General features: G+C 40.0%; 1 long non-coding RNA gene across 3 annotated transcripts in view; it reads right to left on the reverse strand.

Moving 5' to 3' along the window:
* The window catches only part of LOC140706499 (uncharacterized), a 60,933-nt gene that overhangs the window by 34,961 nt on the left and 2,599 nt on the right, over positions 1 to 23,373 (reverse strand). For 2 of the 3 annotated variants that reach the window (XR_013544482.1, XR_013544481.1), the window contains exon 2: positions 2,367 to 2,449. This is a non-coding gene — a long non-coding RNA (uncharacterized LOC140706499). Of the gene's footprint in view, positions 1 to 509; positions 604 to 2,366; positions 2,450 to 23,373 lie in introns of all 3 variants that reach the window. The other variant, XR_013544480.1, reaches the window with a different exon arrangement.

A 23,373-nucleotide genomic window follows, 5' to 3' on the forward strand; every position in this document is an offset into this window, starting at 1 on the left:
CAAAGGCTTTTGCATACTCAATGAAGCAGAAGTAGAGGTTTTTCTGGAACTCTCTGGCTTTCTTCATAATCCAGTGCATGTTAGCAATTTGGTCTCTAGTTCCTCTGCCCCTTCGAAATCCAGCTTGTACTTCTGGGAGTTCTCGGTCCACGTACTGCTGAAGCCTACCTTGTAGGATTTTGAGCATAACCTTCCTAGCATGTGAAATGAGTGCAATTGTACGGTAGTTGGAGCATTCTTTGGCAGTGCCCTTCTTTGAGACTGGGATATAGACTGGTCTTTTCCAATCCTCTGGCCATTGCTGAGTTTTCCAAGCTCGCTGGCATGTTGAGTGTAGCACCTTAACAGCGCCATCTTTTAAGTAGTTTTGTACCTATAATCAAAAAGAGGCCATTTTTAAAAAATCACAGCAATTAGCAGTAAACAGCAATATTAAATAAAGCAAGTGATCAATAGAAGAATATTTTCCAGCTTTGTTTAACACAGGATTCAATAACTTTCATAATTACCTTTTAAAATGAAGGAACAGCTGCCACCAGAAGTAGCTTCTGGACAGTGGAAGGAAAAGGGCATGAGTCCTCTCTGCCTGGAGCAGTTGTTATTCTAGGAAAGAAAAATGATACTGAATTATTTCCAAAAATGCCTAGAAATAATAATAAATAAATAAATGTTAAGATATAGCATCTAGGTTTAAAGTACTCACCTTCCTATTCAAGCCTTTTGAAAAACCTGTACTCAGTGAGCTGTAGGGCATTTTCTAATCCTATAAGAATTCTCATGTATTTTAGACTTAGCAGTTTTTACTGTTTACAACCCTCCATGTTAAAATGTCATTAAATGCCTTTACTGTGGATCTAGTTCCGGGTGGATTTTCAAAGAAATATTACTCTAGTTGACTAACATTTTTTCTGATGTATAAGAGATAAGAAAACAACTCACAGAGCTTAGAAGATATGTGTTATAAATAATAACACTCCCTTTGGAGCTAAGCTGAAATTATCCTTCCAGTGAATTATACAAACTTCCCCCACACTGATATACAAGTAGTGTGGAAAAGAGAAGGTGACAGATCTACCATGTAAAAAGGTTTAAAGAAAGAGAAAGAAAAAGAGAGATCCACATAAAGATGTAAATGTTCTTATATGTAATACTTTATCTGTGTCCATTGCCATTGATGCTCACTCATTCTCTCATTCATAAACAAATATCACATTTTATACTGATAGATAGCCATTCACGCCACTCATCAACACCACTCACACACACCAGGCATACAAACAGAAATGTGACATATGGAATCAAACAGCAGACCAACACTTCAGTAATGCTGCCAACTGCCTCTTCTGCTTAACTTGTTCCCTATGGCAAAGTCTGGTCTGACACAGTCCTAATAAATAATCAGCCTTGTATGTATTTAACTCTTCAGAGAAATTAGAATGTTTGTAAATGTTCCATGCTAGCCCAGTCACTGAACCAATGGTTGAAGAGGTCTCATTCTGTTGGTTCTAGATGTTTTATAGCCCCAAACTATGGTTCCAGAGATGGCAGCCTGCCTTCATCTTGATTTATCTTGCTTGAATCAAGGATTCAGTTGCGAAAACCAGTGCTACAATTCTACTGCTTATTTTGTTCTATATTTATTATATTACTGTTCTATTATTATTTTATTGTCTGACTGACCTCTCTCTGGCTATCACAGTTCTTGAAAATTATCCAGAATGATAGTGGAATACATATAACAGCCCATGCATGAATGTGGCTTTAATTTTTTTTATGTCAATGTCGGGGATAAAAAAATATTTTCAATTATAGTGGTGCCTCGTATAGCGAGGTTAATCCGTTCCGGATTAACCTTCGCTATAGCGAAACATCGCTGAACGGGACAGGGAAAACCAAAAGGCTCCTTTACTCACCGTTCAGCGAAGTTTCCTATGGCCGGCAGCCATTTTCGTGCCCTCGTTAAGTGAGGGGAGGGCGCGAAAACGCTGCACGTGGCCATTTTGGGGCTTCCGGCGGCCATTTTGTCCGCCAAACAGCTGATCGTCGGGCCTTCGTTTTGCGAAGATCGGTAAGCGAAACGCTTGCCGATCTTCGCAAAGCGAGTTTCGCCCTATCTAAACGTCATTGAGCGATCGCATTAGCGATCCCAAAAAAGGGATCGCTATGCGATTTCGTCGTTGTACGGTGCGCTCGTTAAGCGAGGCACCACTGTATTGTATAGCACCCTGAAAAAAATTAAGGATATTTCAAAAATTCACACAGCGGCAAGACATTTCTAGAAGGCCTTTTTATATTCTTCGCACATTTTGAAGATGTTTCAAATGAACAGTCTGTTAGCCAAGTTGTACCTGATGTAAGCAACAAACCTCTAGATGTTGTTCATTTCTATCATCTTGGCTTTAATGAGTTGAATTGTCCCATCTAATAATTCTGAAGCATCACTTCTAACCTGCATAGACAAACAGACAGCAGAAAAGCAAAGCAGCTGTATCAAAAGGTATTGCCATAAAATACCAGAACATTATTTGCTCAATATTTAGAAACAGAAATGCTACTATTTGGTTTATTTAGACCAGTTCGATGCAGCAGTCATTCTTAACAAAGTGGGGCTTTTTCACTCATACTCTAGTCTGTCATACTGAATTCTCTCTTATAAGCCCTCTAAGCAAGTCACAATAATATACTGTACTATGTACATACTTCTGCTTCTGGATCCATGTAATGACAGCAATATAAAATATCAACATTACTTTCATACAAAAGCACCTTCACCTCACTTTTCACAGCTCTTGGGAACCCTACAGCTAAAAATGAATTCCCATCAAAACTGCCCAATGAAAGGCCTACAAGATACACTGGCAAATGTTGACTAGCAAAAGCTATCTTTTACATACAGTACTTCAAAGCCAAGCACAAATAGTCACAGTCTTGTAGCATCTTAAGGGTTATCTAAGTTACTTGTATATAGATTCAAATGCACTACTACTATAATTCAAGAAAGGCTATGCCATAATAAAAGGTATTTGCTTTTAAGATGTTATGATACTCTGTTATTTATGCTGGAACAAACACAGCTACCTTTCTAACAGTGTTTAAAAGTACAGTATTCTGAAAATATTTTAGTAATGTGTGACTCATTGACGCTGAAAGCAGAGGAAAGAAAAAACTCAAGAGGCAATTTGAAAAGCAACACAAGTACACTGCCTACAAATGCAATCTGCCTGTAGACAAAACAAGGAAGATATTATTCACTTGAGAAGAGTGAAGGTAAACTATGCCACACTGCAAGGTCAAAACAGCTATCTCCCCCCAAATGCAAAATGAATTATTGGTACAAAATGCAGAACAAGATTTTTCACCAAAGCAGAATGAAGAATCTTATCAAAGCTGCAAAAGGAGAATCCATGCTTGTTGTTGAATGCAAATGCTCCATTTGGTAAGGTGAAATTTCTAGATGAAGCTTAAAAATTTTCTAGAAATTGCAAGGAAAGTAAACACATATAGTTTACAATGATACGCACAACTTTCTCCACACCTGAAGAGATGTTGTAGTAGTGTCCTTATCATGCTCCACTCCCTGATCCCCAGATAGGGGTGATCCCAAGCCTGAGATATGGTCAAATACCTCTCTCCCTCACTGAGGATCTGCTACTACTGTATATGCAAAACCAGACCTCCTCTACAGCCAAGAAGCCACAAAAAGTTTTAGAGACATTACAATCCCTCAATTGCTCCTACCCTTTACAGTATAACAATATTGCAACTACATAACTGAAAGCTACACAAATTGCCGAATAAAGACAGGGTGGTGGGGAAAGTTACAAAGAAGGCTGGCCAGAATGGAGCCAGGGAGCTTTTAATATATTTCCTGATGGATCAGAGTGAACATTTCCTCCTTCTGGTCCACCAGGCAGGCTCCTCCACACACACCCATAAGGATTAGGAACACAGGAGCCATTATAGTACTTGGATTATAAATCTCTCAACACAACTTTCTGCAACTGACTCTTTAGGAAAGACTGGAACCAACGCACTGTTGTCCCTTCTAAATTCAAGGCACCCAGAAGACTACAGTGAGTGGTAACAAATACTAATTAGAGGGTCCCAAAGAACCAAGAGAACTGCATTCACCCTGTCAGGAAAGCAAGGTTATTTCTGTCCCCTAAGTAGGTGAAAGTTTGAACTAGAATGGAGCCAAATAATGTTTCCTATAAAAACCATCTGGAATTGGGAAGCTACTACACTCCTCAGCAACTCACTCCAAAAGTGAAGGTTAGAGAGTGGAAAACAGCTAGTGCAGTTAATCAGATCAAGTCTGTTTTGTTAGCAGGGGCCTCACTATTGCTTCCTGAATAACACAGAGACTACAAAGAAGAAGGCATTTTACCACCTAATATAATTTAACTAGTAACACAGATGAAATGGTGAAAGAGGAATAAAAATTTTTCACCACTTCTTTTCACAGAGTAAGCTCAAAGACAGTTCTTACTTGTGTTTGGTCATGTTAACAGCAAGTCTTCCAGCAATTTTTAAATCGGCCAATTTTTAAAATTGTCTTCAGCTCCACAGCCCACAAACGAGCCAATACAGTTATATACCATATTTTTCGCTCCATAAGATGCACCTTTCCATAAGACGCACCAATTTTTAGGAGAAGAAAACAGGAAAATATAATCTGTTTTCTTCGCTCCATAAGACGCACAGACTTTCCACCCCCCCTGTTTTGTGAGAAAAAAGTGCGTCTTATGGTGCGAAAAATACAGTAAGTTCCTCAAGGATATTTTAGAGTGAACATATCAATAGTTCAAATAACTGTCTCTTTCTAAGCACAGATCTCAGCAGGATTTGCAACTAGGACTAAATGCCTACCCATAAGACTTCTGAGAATCTGAATTTAGCAGCCTCTATAAGCAGATAACTAAAACAAACCTCTCACTCCTAAAAAGATTTCGTCAGGGCAATGGTCTATCCATGACAACAGCACTACTACTGCTGTTGTTTTATGTGCTATCAAGTTACCTCCAATTTACGGAAATCCTATGAATGAGTAATCTCCAAAATGTCCTGTCCTCAACGGCCCTGCTCAGCTCTTGTAAACTCAAGCCTACTAGTATTACTGCTACCTCCCCACATGTAGGAGTCCCAAGATACACAACATGATCACATATATTAGACCTGATATTATCTGAGAGAGGTATATGACTGTCATCATAAGCCACAAAATCCTAAGCCTCTACAGATAAAGTATCTGTGTACACGCTGAGGTTCCCAAAATTATCAGAACTAGACTTTTCAACAACAGTCCTGATATCGCCTAGAGTGGTCACAAGACCAGATAGGTGGGATATAATAAATAAATAATAAATATAAATATAAATAAATCATATCCTTCACCTGATGCCAAAGTGGTAGTACCTGACACAGTAACAGAGTTTCATTCCTATATGATATTTCCAAGCATATAAACCTGGCTAACTCCAGAACAGAGCAGTCCTATTTGTCTGTTATACCAGGAAAATATCAAATATAATACAATATATAAAATAAAAAGTTTAAAAAATTGATAAACTAACACCTATGAGATTTCTATGTAATATAATCAAGGTTCAGCTAATAGCTCCACTCTGCTTCAATACGAAAACTGCTGTTTAATCCTTTAGATTAAACAATAAGGCTCTGATAATGTGATTTGATGTCAGTTGGTTTATTTTTACATACAAGTATTGGACTAAATATGAAAGATGATATGGTATTGTATTAGTCTCAGATGTTGTTTTATATGGGAAAAAGCCACCAGTATACAGTATTTATTTAGCATTGCAAACCATACATTCAGCAGACTAAGCACAACACTTTGATATTGTCAGAGAAGGTCAACATAATTATTCACAGCCTTCAGATTGTAGAAAAATATGGATCAATGGATCTCAGCAGAATATTTCTGACTGCAAAGTCAAGACCATATTCCCTGGTCTCATTCAATGGTTTTCCTGCCAGAAGAATGAGAAAATTTTTTCTTTGACAAATCCCATGTCTGGCAATCTTGTCTCTTGCAAGACAACAATGTCCCTCTGCAGTCTACTCAGTTCCATGTCAATGACAGCTGTCTTGTGCATGTTGTCTATTTCCTGCAGGTTGTCAGAAAAGCCAGGGGTCATTGTCCAAACATTCCAGGTGCCCAACTTTAGGACAGATGTTTTCTTATGATTGTTGCATGGTGCAGGGTTGTCTTTTGAAGAGACACTTGTCGAGGCCGAGGCCAAGAGGTAGTCCCAAAACCAGCAAACTCAAGGAGCTGGACGGGGGACAGATTGTATTTGTCTTCAGCGTGGAAGGGATTGTCACTCTCGAATTGGCCTTCTCAGCCACATTAGATGCTGTTCCAAGTCCTCCATACAGAGCACATTACCATAATCTCTCGAGACTGAAGGATGCCTAATCAACTGCTGAAAAGCAGCAATGACTTGAAACAACTTTAAGTGAAAGTGAAAGAAGAAAGTGCGAAAGCAGGACTGCAGTTGAACATTAAGGTAACAAACATTATGATTAAAGAAAACCTACACAACTTTAACACTGACAGTGAAGGAACTGATACTTTAAAAGAGTTTGTATGCCTTGGTTCAAGGGTTCATCAATCAAAACGTAGACTGCAGCCGAGAAATCAGAAGAAGACTAAGACTCAAAAGGGCATCAATGAAACAATGAAAAGAAGATCAAGTGTAAGGAAATGTCACTGGAGACCAAGGCTAAGATCATCCACACTTTTGTACTCCCAATCACTATGAATGGGTGTGAAAACTGAACAGTAAAGAAAGCAGACAGAAACACACACACACACTTGATACATGGTACTAGAGGAGAGCTTTGCAAATACAGTGGACCCTCTACTTACGGAATTAATCCATACTGGAACGGTGGCTGTAGGTCGAAAAGTCTGTAGGTCGAGTCTTCATTAACCTACAATGCATTGAAAACTGATTAATGCTGTAACCGGCCGTTTTTGTTCCATTTTGGTTTTTTTCTGGTCTGTACTGTAGGTCGATTCTCAGGCTGAAAGTCGAACCTAAATTTCGCAGCCAGAGAAGTCTGTAACTCGAAAAGTCTGTAAGTGGAGCCGTCTGTAACTCGAGGGTCCACTGTACTCTCGAGCATCAGAAAGACGAACAAGTAGGCTCAGGAGCAAATCAAGCTTAACTATCTCTGGAAGCAAAAATGATGAAACTGAGTCTGTTATAATGTGGGTATATGAGAAGCCAAGATTCTTTGGAGAAGACAATAATGCTGGGAAAAGTTGAAGGCAGTAGGAAAAAAGGAAACCAAATATGAGATGGATTGACTCCATCAAGGAGATCACAGGCTTATGTTTACAGGAGCTGAGCAAGGCTGCTGAGGACAGCTCATTTTGGAGATTGCTCTTTCATGGGGTCTCCATAAGTTGGAGGCAACTTAGCAGCACATAACAACAATGGATAAAATCCTGCTAGTTAATGTAATAAATAGTAAGTCACAAATATAGTAGGTGCATTGAATTAGTGGGGATTTGTTGAGTCAACTCCTCCATAGGCTCCTTTGATTCAAAGGGTCTACTCTAGTTGTAACTTACTATGCTGAAGTAAGTGACAACTAGAGTAGATCCATTTAAATAAATGGAACCTATGGAGGAGTTGACTCACCAAATCTCCACTAATTCAATGGACCTGCTCTATCATAATTTATTATGCTAAGCCACAAAATTTCAGCCAACACATTCACACCTGTGGTATCCTAAAGACTGCACTATTATGAACTCAAGTTTCTTAAGTCACCAACTAGAAAGACAGAAGTATCGTGATATAAGTGTATGGAAGCTCCTAAGAATATATTTACCTTATATGATCTACAGCATGACTATCTCATTTTCCCAAAATGATATTTTAGCAACTGTCACCCATCCTTGCCTTTGTACTGTGTACAAGAAGCACATAACTTTTTTTTCCTTTTTATGAACTTAAAAGTATTTAAATTTTACCCACACTGGAATTCCAAGGGAAGTGGGAGGAAGACCATGAAGAACTGGGTAAAAACACTTGTATCTCATATAGCTTAAAGAGCAATACCTCCAAAACCTATGAGAAGATCCAGGCTCCTCTATGTGTATGTTCATACCAAGCACATGATATTAGAAGTAGAACACTAGTCTAGGCCATTTACTATTAGTGCACCATAGTGCCACCTTGTGGCCCAACCATCACTATTCTCTGCAACAAAAACACGTTCAGGGAAGGTTGTTATCAAGATGGCTGCCTCGGAAAGAGAGAGAGAGAGAGATCTAAAGATCACACTGCCTCCTCTGAGCTGCAACATTTCTAAATCACTCACAAGATGGCCTCCACGAAGCCTGACACAGAGAAAGCAGTTACAGTCTCCAAGTTCTATACCATATCAGTCATGATACAGAACTTACCCAGTCTTATTAACATCTACACATTTTTCTACTTCCTTTATCTGAAAAAAGTGAGGCAAATTAAAATTACATCTATGAAAAAGAAAGCCACCCCCCCTTTAAAAACATTTGCATGGTAATATGCAAAAGGTTAAGAGTTGCAATACATTTGTTACATCTTCAGTTCCAACAGTTTTGCAACTTTTAAGTCCCATAAATGAAAACCTTTAAGCATAACATATTTTCTAGAGGGTTTCCAAATATATCAGTACAAATAATAGCAGACTACCCATGGAGACATTATTTTTTAATATATTTATTTCTATATTTATATACCAGCTCTTTCCCTATACAAGAGACACAAGGTGGTTAACAACATTTAAAAACAAGCATATAAATAAAATTATTAAGCAAGCAAGAATTAAAACTCATTAAAACATAATGTTTATGTTATGCTTACAGGTTTTCATTAAGGGACTTAAAAGTTGCAAAACTGTATACAGTTTGTGTGTGTGTGTGTGTGTGTGTGTGTGTGTGTGTGTGTGTGTGTGTGTGTGTGTGTGTGTGTGTGTGTGTGTGTGTGTGTGTGTGTGTGTGTGTGTGTGTATTTATATATATGAATATGATGACTACCACCCACTCTCCCATAAAATATTCTAATTTAAATGCCAAAAGCCTGCTTTAAAAGGTACTGTATGTTTTTACTTGCCAGAGGACAATAGTAAAGAGGGGGCCAAATGAACCTCCTGAGGAAGGGCACTGCATTGTCTAAGAGCAGTCACTGAAAAAGCTCTCTCATGTCCTCACTAGATGAAACTGTGAAGGTGACGGGACCAGGAGAAGGGGCCACATCAAGGATCTTAACACTCCTGGGGCTCATACAGGAGGTATGGTCTTTTAGATTGTCTAGACTCAAGGCATATACGAATTTATAAAGCAAAGCCAGTACTTTGAATTGGGCCTGCAATCAAACTGAAAGCCAGTGTAGTTGCTGTAACAGGAAAGTTACACACTCCCTATATCTCGCTCCATTTCAAAACATGGCTGCAGCATTTCACATCAGCTATATCTTACAAACCGTCTTCAAAGGCAGACCCACACAGAACATGCTACAGTAATTCAAACAATATATAACTTCCCTGCCCTAAAGGAAGCCACAGCCAACATCTTTACAAAGGGCGGCCCAGTTTCCCTTATAGCAGGCTGAGGTAATAGGGCAGTGAGAAGGGGGCAGAGGGTGAGGCTATAGGGGTGGGGTGGGGCTCAGCTTTTTTTTTTTCACGACAGCCTTGAGCTGTCTGAAAAAATAAACCCAACAAACTGATTCGTGATTTGTTGGTTCATGAGTAGGAAATTTGTGGTTCGTCAACCTTGACAGAACATGAGCTAAGATGAACTGCCATTTTGATCTGGTGCTATCCAGCTATTTGGATCAGGAAAGGTCTCCATATCTTTTGCTAAACCATATCCATCTTTTCCTGTTTAAAATTATTACTACATTTGAATGAAACAACTCTTAAAAATAGTTCTTGAGTACAATTTGAAACAAATACACATTTAGCTAAGCCCATTTTGATTTTACAAGTTTTTTTTTTTCTGAATGGCATTTCAAGCAAGGATTCCACAGTAAAATTAGAAAACAGCAGTCAAACTCATAAGAGAGTATGTTGTGGGAAGGGCAAGGGACAGTAGAGGTTGGAATGCTTCCAAGTTCAGACCTTTCCTCTTTAGTCTTCAAAAATACAGTGTGTTCATTATACTTTGAGATTGTGTCTAAATTTGCTGCTCAAAGGACTGTTTCAGATTTTATAAGCTCTGCTGTCCTAAAGCAGCTTTCTATGATCTGGTGTCGTCCACATATTTGGATTGGGAAAGGAAAGATGTCCTTAGTCACTCACCAGTTTTTTGCAAATATCTCAAATTCAGTATGTTCTTCAACTATCTGAAGTGGATTATAGTAAGAGAACTCTGTTTGAACTTATTTTTTCTATTGAGATTACTGCCTTCTGAGATCCAGTAGAAATGCTATTCATAGCACCATTTTCCACATATGCACACAGTGAAGTTCATTCAACTAAATGCAACTGAACTTGCTCCAAAATAAGTATGTTTAGGACTTCAGCATTATTTAGATTTATACTCCATCACACTCAAGACAAGTAAGAAAAGCAAAAAATAAAATTTAAAAATAACCACACTATCTCATTTAAGTAAATTTCCACAACCTTTTGTAAGTTAACCCATATGTATTACATTTTGTTGTTGTTTAGTCATTAAGTTGCGTCCAACTCTTTGTGACCCCATGGATCAGAGCACGCCAGGCCCTCCTGTCTTCCACTGCTTCCTGGAGTTATACTCAGTCTTAATCAGGGTTGACCAGTATTAGGCCCTTCCTCCTTTTATGAAAAAAAAAAATCAAACAATAATTTAAAAAAAATGTAGTAGCACAACATACCAAACTACATAGAGTGAACTTGCAGCAGTGCCAACAGGAAATGTTTCGTCTGCATGATTTCAACAACTCTTTCTGTAAGTCTGCATGAGTGAGTGTAGGTGAAATAAAGCAGTCCTTCAATTTCCTATCAGGCAAAATCCAAACAAAATAAGACAAAATAAAAAAAGACAAAAACCTGGCACCTTAAAGACAAATTTTATATTTTAATGTGAGCTTTCGTGGACACATCCACTTTGTCAGATATATATATATGTCAGAGAAATCATTACCAAATGTAATGCTTCTGCTGTTACTGCTACTGTTATTTTCTTCACAACGATCAAGCCCACAATTCTTACTCTGCTCTGAAACCAGTTCCAAACCTGTTAAATATTAACCCTGCTTGGCCTTAAGTGTGTGTGTGTTTAGTCGTTTAGTCGTGTCCGACTCTTCGTGACCCCATGGACCAGAGCACGCCAGGCCCTCCTGTCTTCTACTGCCTCCCGGAGTTGTGTCAGGTTCATGTTGGTTGCTTCGCAGACACTGTCCAGCCATCTCATCCTCGGTCGTCCCCTTCTCCTCTTGCCGTCACACTTTCCCAACATCAGGGTCTTTTCCAGGGAGTCTTTTCTTCTCATTAGATGGCCAAAGTACTGGAGCCTCAGCTTCAGGATCTGTCCTTCCAGTGAGCACTCAGGGTTGATTTCCTTTAGAACTGATAGGTTTGTTCTCCTTGCAGTCCAGGGGATTCTCAAGAGCCTCCTCCAGCACCACAATTCAAAGACATCAATTCTTCGGCGGTCTGCTTTCTTTATGGTCCAGCTCTCACTTCCATACATCACGACAGGAAAAACCATAGCTTTGACTATTCGGACTTTTGTTGGCAAGGTGATGTCTCTGCTTTTCAAGATGCTGTCCAGATTTGTCATCGCTTTCCTCCCAAGAAGAAGGCACCTTTTAATTTCAGGGCTGCTGTCTCCATCTGCAGTGATCATGGAGCCCAGGAAGATAAAATTTGACACTGCCTCCATATCTTCCCCTTCTATTTCCCAGGAGGTGATGGGACCAGTGGCCATGATCTTAGTTTTTTTGATGTTGAGTTTCAGACCGTTTTTTGCACTCTCCTCTTTCACTCTCATTACAAGGTTCTTTAATTCCTCCTCACTTTCTGCCATCAGAGTGGTATCATCTGCATATCGGAGGTTGTTGATATTTCTTCCGGCAATCTTAATTCCGGCTTGGGTTTCTTCCAGTCCAGCCTTCCGCATGATGTATTCTGCATATAAGTTAAATAAGCTGGGGGACAATATACAGCCTTGCCGTACTCCTTTCCCAATTTTGAACCACTCAGTTGTTCCATGACCAGTTCTAACTGTTGCTTCCTGTCCCACATATAGGTTTCTCAGGAGACAGATAAAGTGGTCAGGCACTCCCATTTCTTTAAGAACTTGCCATAGTTTGCTGTGGTCCACACAGTCAAAGGCTTTCGCATAGTCAATGAAGCAGAAGTAGATATTTTTCTGGAACTCTCTGGCTTTCTCCATAATCCAGCGCAAGTTAGCAATTTGGTCTCGAGTTCCTCTGCCTCTTCGGAATCCAGCTTGTACTTCTGGGAGTTCTCGGTCCACATACTGCTGAAGCCTACCTTGGAGGATTTTGAGCATAACCTTGCTAGCGTGTGAAATGAGTGCAATTGTACGGTAGTTGGAGCATTCTTTGGCACTGCCTTTCTTTGGGATTGGGATGTAGACTGATCTTTTCCAATCCTCTGGCCACTGTTGAGTTTTCCAAACTTGCTGGCATATTGAATGTAGCACCTTAACAGCATCATCTTTCAAGATTTTAAATAGTTCAACTGGAATGCCATCACCTCCACTGGCCTTGTTGTTAGCCAGGCTTTCTAAGGCCCACTTGACTTCGCTCTCCAGGATGTCTGGCTCAAGGTCAGCAACTACATTGTCTGGGTTGTCCGGGATATCCACATCTTTCTGATATAATTCCTCCATGTATTCTTGCCACCTCTTCTTGACGTCTTCTGCTTCTGTTAGGTTCCTCCCATTTTTGTCTTTTATCATGTTCATCTTTGCGCAAAATGTTCCTCTAATATGTCCAATTTTCCTGAACAGATCTCTGGTCTTTCCTTTTCTGTTATCTTCCTCTATTTCTTTGCATTGTTCATTTAAGAAGGCCCTCTTGTCTCTCCTTGCTATTCTTTGGAAGTCTGCATTCAAGTTTCTGTAACTTTCCCTATCTCCCTTGCATTTTGCTTCCCTTCTCCGCTCTGCTATTTCTAAGGCCTCGTTGGACAGCCACTTTGCTTTCTTGCATTTCCTTTTCTTTGGGATGGTTTTCGTTGCTGCCTCCTGGACAATGTTACGAGCCTCTATCCAAAGTTCTTCAGGCACTCTGTCCACCAAATCTAGTTCCTTAAATCTGTTCTTTACTTCCACTGTGTATTCATAAGGGATTTGGTTTAGATTATACCTGAGTGGCCCAGTGGTTTTTCCTAATCTCTTCAGTCTAAGCTTGAATTTTGCTATGAGAAGCTGATGATCAGAACCGCAGTCAGCTCCAGGTCTTGTTTTTGCTGACTGTATAGAGCTTCTCCATCTTTGGCTGCAGAGAATATAATCAATCTGATTTCGATATTGCCCATCTGGTGATTTCCATGTATAGAGTCGCCTCTTGTGTTGTTGGAAAAGAGTGTTTGTGATGACCAGCTTATTCTCTTGACAAAACTCTATTAGCCTTTGTCCTGCTTCGTTCTGAACTCCAAGGCCAAACTTCCCTGTTGTTCCTTTTATCTCTTGGCTCCCTACTTTAGCATTCCAGTCCCCTAGAATGAGAAGAACATCTTTCTTTGGTGTCAGTTCTAGAAGGTGTTGTAGATCTTCATAGAATTGTTCAATTTCAGTCTCCTCAGCAATGCTGGTTGGTGCATAAACTTGGATTATTGTGATGTTGAATGGTCTGCCTTGGATTCGTATTGACATCATTCTATCATTTTTGAGATTGTATCCCATTACAGCTTTTCCCACTCTTTTGTTGACTATGACGGCTACTCCATTCCTTCTACGGGATTCTTGTCCACAATAGTAGATATGATAATCATCTGAGCTGAATTCGCCCATTCCTGTCCATTTTAGTTCACTGATGCCCAGGATGTCGATGTTTATTCTTGCCATCTCCTGTTTGACCACCTCCAGCTTCCCAGTGTTCATAGATCTTACATTCCAGGTTCCTATGCAGTATTTTTCTTTGCAGCATTGGATTTTCCTTTCACTTCCAGGCACGTCCACAGCTGAGCGTCCTTTCGGCTTTGGCCCAACCACTTCATTAGCTCTGGAGCTACTTGTACTTGTCCTCCGCTCTTCCTCAGTAGCATGTTGGACGCCTTCCGACCTGAGGGGCCCATCTTCCAGCGTCATATCTTTTAGCCTTTTGTTTCTGATCATGGGGCGTTCTTGGCAAAGATACTGGAGTGGCTTGCCATTTCCTACTCCAGGTGGATTGCGTTTAGTCGGAACTCTCCACTATGTCCTGTCCGTCTTGGGTGTCCCTGCACGGCATAGCCCATAGTTTCTCTGAGTTACTCAAGCCCCTTCGCCACGACAAGGCAGCAATCCATGAAGAAGGGCCTTAAGTAGGTAGACACAAGAAAAGCCTTCAACTATAGTTAAAGCTGAATGTGGAATTATGCTGGAGAGGAAGGACTGAACATAGGAGTTTGAGTAATGGTTGTTGAACACAAACAGTGGTTTTTATGGAATCTATGGTGAAGAGATAGTAGGACATGCTAGTAGTTGAAACTACATGAACAAGCAAGAGAAAGCCCTGGAGTTGTACACTTCCTCTCATATCTCTGATGCATCTGTGAGTTCAGAAGTGTCTGTTTTCTGTTTTAAACTCAGCAGAGTTAATCTTCACATCTGAATGAAGAAACTCTAATTTCCTAAGAGGCACCCTGTATGGAGCATAACAGGCAGGGAGACTACCAGACCCATAATGTCTTGCAGTTTGCATAGAATTTAGCCATGCCTAGACACTTCCTGTATTTTCACTGTGTCCAAGAGAAGCTATTATTTGTCACCTGACCTAATAAAGGCACCTGGAAGGATTTAAGGTTTTTTGCTAAAGGATACAGAAGTATGGCTGGAATAATTTCATTAATTCCAAAAATCACATGTCTACACGTAACACAAAAAATATAATTTAGCTTTATGGGCAAATGTTTCCTCTTGTTCAGGGGAAGCAGACATGTTTCCAGTCTCCTTACAGCCATGCCAAAGAAGTAAAGGTGGAATTTATTAATATCTAAGACATGGTCTTAAATATTAATAAGTAGACATGGTCTAGAGGGGCGGGGTAAAAAAATCTAATAAATAAATAAATAAATAAATATTTATTGTAATCTATTTAGGATTACAGAAAGAGGACATAATATCAAATTGATTAACATGGCCTCCAATCAATGGTGGAACTCTTTTGAGATGTTCGTAGCCATACAAATTCCGGACAGATATGAACATTACAGCCAAGTATAGGGACCTACAACTAACTGGCAGCTCATTTCAGATTCAAGATTGAATACATCCATTGGGAACTTGACTCCTTATGTACCTCAGTGGATCAGACCAAGATGTCCAATGCATTATCTAGTCAGGTTTTATTGAATCAGTTTCAGTTAGTGAAACCCGAGCATGTTGATAAGGGACTTGAACTCTGTAAAACTCCCACTTCTTTTTTAGATCCTTACCTATCTTAGCTACTGAAATCTGTGAAGGATAAAATGGTCAAATGGGCCACTGATATAATCAATGCTTCTATTCAGGAAGGCCTAATGTTTTCCTGTTAGGTGACAGATGATTTGAACCACAGACTCCCCTCAAATATTCCTTTCTTGGCCAAGTTAATTGAAAAGGTGGTAGCTGAACACTTGCAGGTATTCTTGGAAGAATCCAATTGTCTGGCTACATTTCAATTGGGATTTAGGCTGCAACATGGTACTGAAACAGCACTGGTTATTCTGCAAGACAATCTCCTAAGGGAGGAAGACAGGGGGAATATAACACTGCTGTTCTTCCTGGATCTTTCTGCAGCCTTGATACAGTTGACCACTGTATGCTTCTGGGATGGCTATCAAGTTTAGGGATTGGGGGCCCCATTTTTTTTAGTGGTTTTGGTGTTTTCTTGATGGCTGATCCTAGATACTAAACCTTGGGGGTGCCGTCTCCACCCCTTTGGAAACTCTGTTATGGGGTCTTTGCAGGATTCAACCATCTCTCCAGTGCTTTTTAACATCTATATGAAGCCACTAGGAGAGGTCATACAAACTTTTGGGATTTGTTGTCATCAGTATGCTGATGGCACACAATAGATTTGAAAGTCACTTCGTAAAATCCTCTAACCAGATTCTCTCTCTACCCTCGCCACACACCTCCACAGTTAGTCAGCTCAGCAAGAATTTAAGTCAGCAAGAATGAATCAAACAGAGCACGGAATATATTTGTTAACACTTACTATGCTAGCTATAGATTAGAACATGGGTCTCCAAACTATGGCCCGGGCATAGGAAGAGGAGGGAAAGGGGATCCAAGCGATCCCCCACCCCCGCTGTGTTAGGCTTCACACCTCTTCCTATCCCCGTTTCAACCCTTGCAAATGTGTAAAATATATGATGTGGCCGTCACACTAAAAGGTTTGGACCCCTGAACATGTCACATCAATTTAACCATTATTGAATATTACAGGTTTTGCGCCATGAAGACATTTAATAGCAACTTTATTAGCTACAAAGTTTAGTGGGGTTTTTTTATTTTGGGCAAATACTAATTGTAACTATCCATTAAAACACAAAGGATTATATACAGACTTACCAGCGGGTGGCATTCCATCCACAACCTCTCCTACTGGAGGAAGGCAGGCAATCATTATCACCTCTTCCTTTTTACCTCATCTCCTAAAGCAGTGGTTCCCAACCTTGGGTCCTCAGATGTTCTTGGACTAAAACTCCCAGAAGCCTTCACCACTAGCTATGCTGCCCAGGATTTTTGGCTGTAGTCCAGGAACATAAAGGGACTGCTCAAGAAGGCCAAAAGAACAGCATGTGAATTTGTGCTGTGGACAGAAAGGGAAAAATCTGTTAAAACTGCATTTCTTCCTCCCTTCTCTGATAGGAGTATTCACTGAATCTCAATCCTTTCCAGGAACAGTGCTCCGATATGGGTCTCTTTAATTTATGGAAAGGCAAGTCTAGAATGAACCCACAGATACATATGACAGGATGAGTGTTGCTTTCTTATGCTATCATTTTTTTCTCCAAATGTCCTCCCTAGTCACATAGGCATTGTGCTATTTGTACTGTACTTTAAAAAACTGAAATGTAAAAAAATGTTCTTTCCTGAGCTTTAGGGTCTTAACAATCTTTACATGGCCTCTAATTTCTCATCAAGTCATCCTTCAGGATGCTTGAATAATTCATATGTTAAGTTGTATTTAACACTGCTGGCCGCACAGGACTACCTGATTTTGCCTCCTTGAATGCTGCAGGAATGAATGTATATTTAAATGCTACATCATATTCTGTTTTCTCTAGCAGGAAGCTGTCAAAAGACTTCCGCAGAAGGTGAGCTAAAGGCTGCAGAAGGTAATTGGTTTAGAATGCAACAATCCTATATGCAGATTTCTAGTGCTAAGTCTCACTATTACAGTACTTACTTCTAAGATACCACTGCTGGTAGTATTACCATAATAATAATAAACCTTTATTGGCATATAAAATAAACATAGTCAAGCTAGTTTGTTGGATTCAGGGCTTCACCTCCTAACAATTGACTCAAGGAAAACAGCTACTGTACTTGTTTCATAATGTTGACCACATCTACTGATAACATAAAATGGACTGTGTCCAGATCGGATTTCCCCTCTAGTGATGTACTTTTAGCAGAAATCATGATGAAGCAGACAGTGTAAGAGCATGTGAGTGAGGGTTTCCAAAGCACCCTGTTCACATGGACAATATCTTTCGGAATAAGGGGATCCATTATACCTACCATACAATACAGCACTAGGCATGACATTACATCTAGCCAGAGAAAAGGCCCTGAGGTTTTGTGGACATTTAAGGAGCACGAGGAAAGCAGTTGGTTGTTCCATTTTAAAGGGAATGTAGAGAGACAATGGAGAACAAGTTTTATCAGCTGTGCTCCATAATTCATGGAACTCATTGTCCATTATTAGTCTCTTTACTGTTTGAAATGCTAGCTCTAGACTTAGCCAACCTAAAGATCCAATGTCTAGCCCAGTGGCGATGAACCTTCCGCGGCGGCGGCGGAATCGGAAGTGGGGGCAGCAGGGGAATTCCAGGCATGGAGGTCCCTCAAGACCCCACTCAGAATCCGCCACCAGTGCCAGCTACTCCGGATCAGCCTGTTGAAGCGCCAGCACTGCAGCTGCAGCCGCCTTCTCAGGTTTGGCTGCGTGGGGCGGGGAGAGTAGTGATCCAGCAACTTATGGCTTGCATGCCCGCAGAAAGGGCTCTGCGTGCTGGCTGTGGCATGCATGCCATAGGGTCGCCATCGCTGGTCTAGTCCAATCGGTTTCAATTTTTTTTAAAAGGGCGATAGGCCCAAAAGGAGGGTGGGAATCTTGCAGAAGCTGATATAATAAGCTGTCTTGGTCTGAGTTATAAAACATTTTTAGCGAGAATTGAAAAGTTCTCAGCCATGTCATCATTTCCAGTGCGGATAGTCCAGTCTCAAGACAGAGTACTAAGTAGAGAACACACCTTGGTAGGCCTAATACCTTATGTAAGAAGTGGGATTGTAATATTACCACTATGATGTTGCAGGATTCTATACAACATGAAATTATACACATTTATATGGAAAACCATAAATAAAGCAGATGGTACATCAATAATGCACTGTAATAGAGAGACTGTAATCTTAGTTGTTCAAGTAGTACCACATAATAGTGATGAAAACACACATTAGTTTATACATCATGAGGTTTGAAACAAAAATAGTAAATTTTAAAGTGAGTAAATAGAAGTAAACATTTACATTAATATATATTTTTTTGGGGGGGGATAGTTTCACAGCCTTTCCTCCCCCAACCAGGAACACAGTACCTGAAATAAGTGTAATGAAACAAAACTTTACAGCAAAATTTGAAGAATATGTAGAAAGGGACAAATTGCTACAGTATTTCATTTAAACTACGTTGCTCTTTCGTCGTTTAGTCGGGTCCAACTCTTCGTGACTCCATGGACCAGAGCACGTCATGCCCTCTTGTCTTCCACTGCCTCCCGGAGTTGTGTCAAATTCATGATGGTTGCTTCGATGACATTGTCCAACCATCTCATCCTCTGTCGTCCCCTTCTCCTCTTGCCTTCACACTTTCCCAACATCAAGGTCTTTTCCAAGGAGTCTTCTCTTCTCATGAGATGGCCAAAGTACTGGAGCCTCAGCTTCAGGATCTGTCCTTCCAGTGAGCACTCAGAGTTGATTTCCTTTAGAATTGATAGGTTTGTTCTCCTTGCAGTCCAGGGGACTCTCAAGAGCCTCCTCCAGCACCACAATTCAAAGGCATCAATTCTTGGGCGGTCAGCTTTCTTTATGGTCCAGCTCTCACTTACATACATCACTACAGGAAAAACCATAGCTTTGACAATTCGGACTTTTGTTGGAAAGGTGATGTCTCTGCTTTTTAGGATGCCGTCAAGGTTTGTCATCGCTTTCCTCCCAAGAAGCAGGTGTCTTTTAATTTCGTGGCTGCTATCTCCATCTGCAGTGATCATGGAGCCCAAGAAAGTAAAATCTGTCACTGCCTCCATATCTTCTCCTTCTGTTTGCCAGGAGGTGATGGGACCAGTGGCCATGATCTCAGTTTCTTTGATGTTGAGCTTAAGACCGTTTTTTGCACTCTCCTCTTTCACCCTCATTACAAGGTTCTTTAATTCCTCCTCACTTTCTGCCATCAGAGTGGTATCATCTGCATATCGGAGGTTGTTGATATTTCTTCCGGTAGTCTAAATTCCGGCTTGGGATTCCTCCAGTCCAGCCTTCCGCATGATGTATTCTGCATATAAGTTAAATAAGCCGGGGGACAATAAACAGCCTTGTCATACTCCTTTCCTAATTTTTGAACCAATCAGTTGTTCCATATCCAGTTCTAACTGTTGCTTCCTGTCCCACATATAGATTTCTCAAGAAATAGATAAGGTGGTCAGGAACTCCCATTTCTTTAAAGACTTGCCATAGTTTGCTGTGGTCCACACAGTCAAAGGCTTTTGCGTACTCAATTAAGCAGAAGCAGAGGTTTTCCTGGAACTCTTTGGCTTTCTCCATAATCCAGCGCATGTTAGCAATTTGGTCTCTAGTTCCTCTGCCTTCTTCGGAATCCAGCTTGTATTTCGGTCCACATACTGCTGAAGCCTATGTTGCAGGATTTTGAGCATAACCTTGCTAGCGTGTGAAATGAGTGCAATTGTATGGTAGTTGGTGCATTCTTTGGCACTGCCCTTCTTTGGGATTGCGATGTAGACTGATCTTTTCCAGTCCTCTGGCCACTGTTGAGTTTTCCAAACTTGCTGGCATATTGAATGTAGTACCTTAACGGCATCATCTTTCAAGATTTTAAATAATGCAACTGGAATGTCATCACCTCCACTGGCCTTGTTGTTAGCCATGCTTTCTAAGGCCCACTTGACTTCACTCTCCAGGACGTCTGGCTCAAGGTCAGCAACTACATTGTCTGGGTTGTCCGGGATTTCCAAATGTTTTGGGTATAATTCCTCTGTATATTCTTGCCAACTCTTCTTGATGTCTTCTGCTTCTGTTAGGTCCATTCCATTCTTCTCCTTTATCATGTCCATTTTGCACAAAATGTTCCTCTAATATCTCCAATTTCCCTGAACAGATCTCTGGTTTTTCCTTTTCTGTTATTTTCCTCTATTTCTTTGCATTGTTCATTTAAGAAGGCTCTCTTGTCTCTCCTTGCTATTCTTTGGAAGTCTGCATTCAATTTTCTGTAACTTTCCCTATCTCCCTTGCATTTTCTTTCCGTTCTCCTCTCTGCTATTTCTAAGGCCTCGTTGGACAGCCACTTTGCTTTCTTGCATTTCCTTTTCTTTGGGATGGTTTTTGTTGCTGCCTCCTGTACAATGTTACGAGCCTCTATCCAAAATTATTCAGGCACTTTGTCCACCAAATCTAGTTCCTTAAATCTGTTCTTCATCTCCACTGTGTATTCATAGGGGATTTGGTTTAGATTATATCTGACTAGCCCAGTGGTTTTTCCTACTCTCTTCAATTTCAGCTTGAATTTTGCTATGAGAAGTTGATGATCAGAGCCACAATCAGCTCCAGGTCTTGTTTTTGCTGACTGTACAGTATAGAGCTTCTCAATCTTTGGCTGCAGAGAATATAATCAATCTGATTTCGATATTGCCCACCTGGTGATTTCCATGTATAGAGTTGCCTCTTGTGTTGTTGGAAAAGAGTGTTTGTGATGACCAGCTTGTTCTCTTGACAAAACTCTACTAGCCTTTGCCCTGTTCGTTCTGAACTCCAATGCCAAACTTCCCTGTTGTTCCTTTTATCTCTTGACTCCCTATTTTAGCATTCCAGTCCCCTAGAATGAGAAGAACATCTTTCTTTGGTGTCAATTCTAGAAGGTGTTGTAAATCTTCATAAAATTGTTCAATTTCAGTCTCCTCAGCAATGGTGGTTGGTGCATAAACTTGAATTATTGTGATGTTGAAAGGTCTGCCTTGGACTGGTATTGACATCATTCTATCATTTTTGAGATTATATCCCATTACAGCTTTTCCCACTCTTTTGCTCTTTAATTTGTATCAATTCATTTTCCCTACTCTTTCTTGGGGCAATCAGCCTCCCCGTCCTTTAAAAAAAAAACACCAAAAGTGATATATCGATAGTATGAGCCTTCTCGCCTCCTCCCCTCTTTACTCACTCGTCCTCTTTTCCTTATTTCCTTGCATGTCTCTCCCAGTTTGTGGTCATTTTTCTTTTCCCTTTTGTACAGCTTGAGGAGAAGGAAGTGAGTTTTAAAAGATTTGCAAAGTATTATGAAGAGCAGGGTTAAAAAGAGAGAGAGAAAGGAGAAGTTAATGCTACACCCCTTTCTTTACAATTCAAAGCAGGAAATATCCCTCACTCATGGGGGGGGGAAGGCTGTCTCCTTCAAGCTGTCTCCTTCTGAACAATGTATTCATGTTGTTTTTGTGGCAGCAGCTGCTACTAGTAATTTACTGATATCCCTTTTATGAAAAAAAAATTAAGCATACAAATATAGTGGCCATGAAGTGGTCAGTCACAGCACCCAAACATCCAACCCCTTTGCAAAGTAAATAAATCAGCAACAATGTTCACACACACTGAAACAATAAGGAATGAAACAATATATCACTGGTACAATTTAAAAACACCCTCCCGGCAAGAAGGAAATGAACCGATTGCTGGGGCAAATGAATCGATGTTGGCTGTGGAAAATTTTGAAATGATATAAATAATGGCAATAGAGATATAATTGGGTTTCGTTTGGCACATGTGATCGAGCTCTAAATGATTGAAAGAAAACTACTTACAGGGTTGGTTTAAAAGGTTACTTCCACAACAGAACCCTAATGTGCCACAAATAAGCTGTGAAGAAAAACAGAAAACAAAACACACAAAATAACTGAAATACTACAAATTTAGAAATATCATTTGGATTTTTCATGAGAACTGAAAGAAATTAAAGATGGATATTCCAGACTAAAGTATGGAAGCAAACAAGAGCAAGTGTCATTTAGTGTCATGCAGTGGATAGAGTGCTGGGATAGAACTCAAATGATCCGGACTCAAATCTCTGCTCTGTCATAAAAATTCACTGGAATGCTAAGAAACAGCAATTAAATCATTAAAACAATTAAAACATGTGTCTAAAAATAGGAAGTGATAAGCCAAAAACAGGCAAGATCTGGAAGAATTCATACTTTATTGAATCAGCTGTATTACTGGAAACTTTTCAAGAAGCACTTCTTTTCAAAGAGAGAGAAAAACAGAAGTATTTTGTGTCATCTCTCACACTAGCTACTCACCCCCCCATAACACAGGTACCCTAAGAGTGGACTTTTACATCACTGTTATATAAAGAGAAAGAACTCCTCTGTATAACCTTATACTTTTGATCATATTTTAGCCCTGAACACTGAGACCCAAAGGAAAAAACTTAATAATCAGAAGATAATCAGAGCAATGAGGCAGTACTGTACATTTATTTAGCTTGTTGCAGCAACCTGGTTGTTCAATACCAAAATACAATGACACTTATTTTATTTATTTATTTAATTTATATGCCGCCCACTCTACCCAGAGGTTTCTGGGCAGCTTACAATAATTAAAATTCAATACAATAAAATGACTAAAATACAATTAAAATACAATTAAAATTGCCATCATCAGGACCCACAGTTGTTATTTCAATTAAAAGCCTTCTGGAACAGGAAGGT

This window comes from Pogona vitticeps, chromosome 4 (assembly GCF_051106095.1).
Source record: "Pogona vitticeps strain Pit_001003342236 chromosome 4, PviZW2.1, whole genome shotgun sequence".
NCBI lineage: Eukaryota > Metazoa > Chordata > Lepidosauria > Squamata > Agamidae > Pogona > Pogona vitticeps.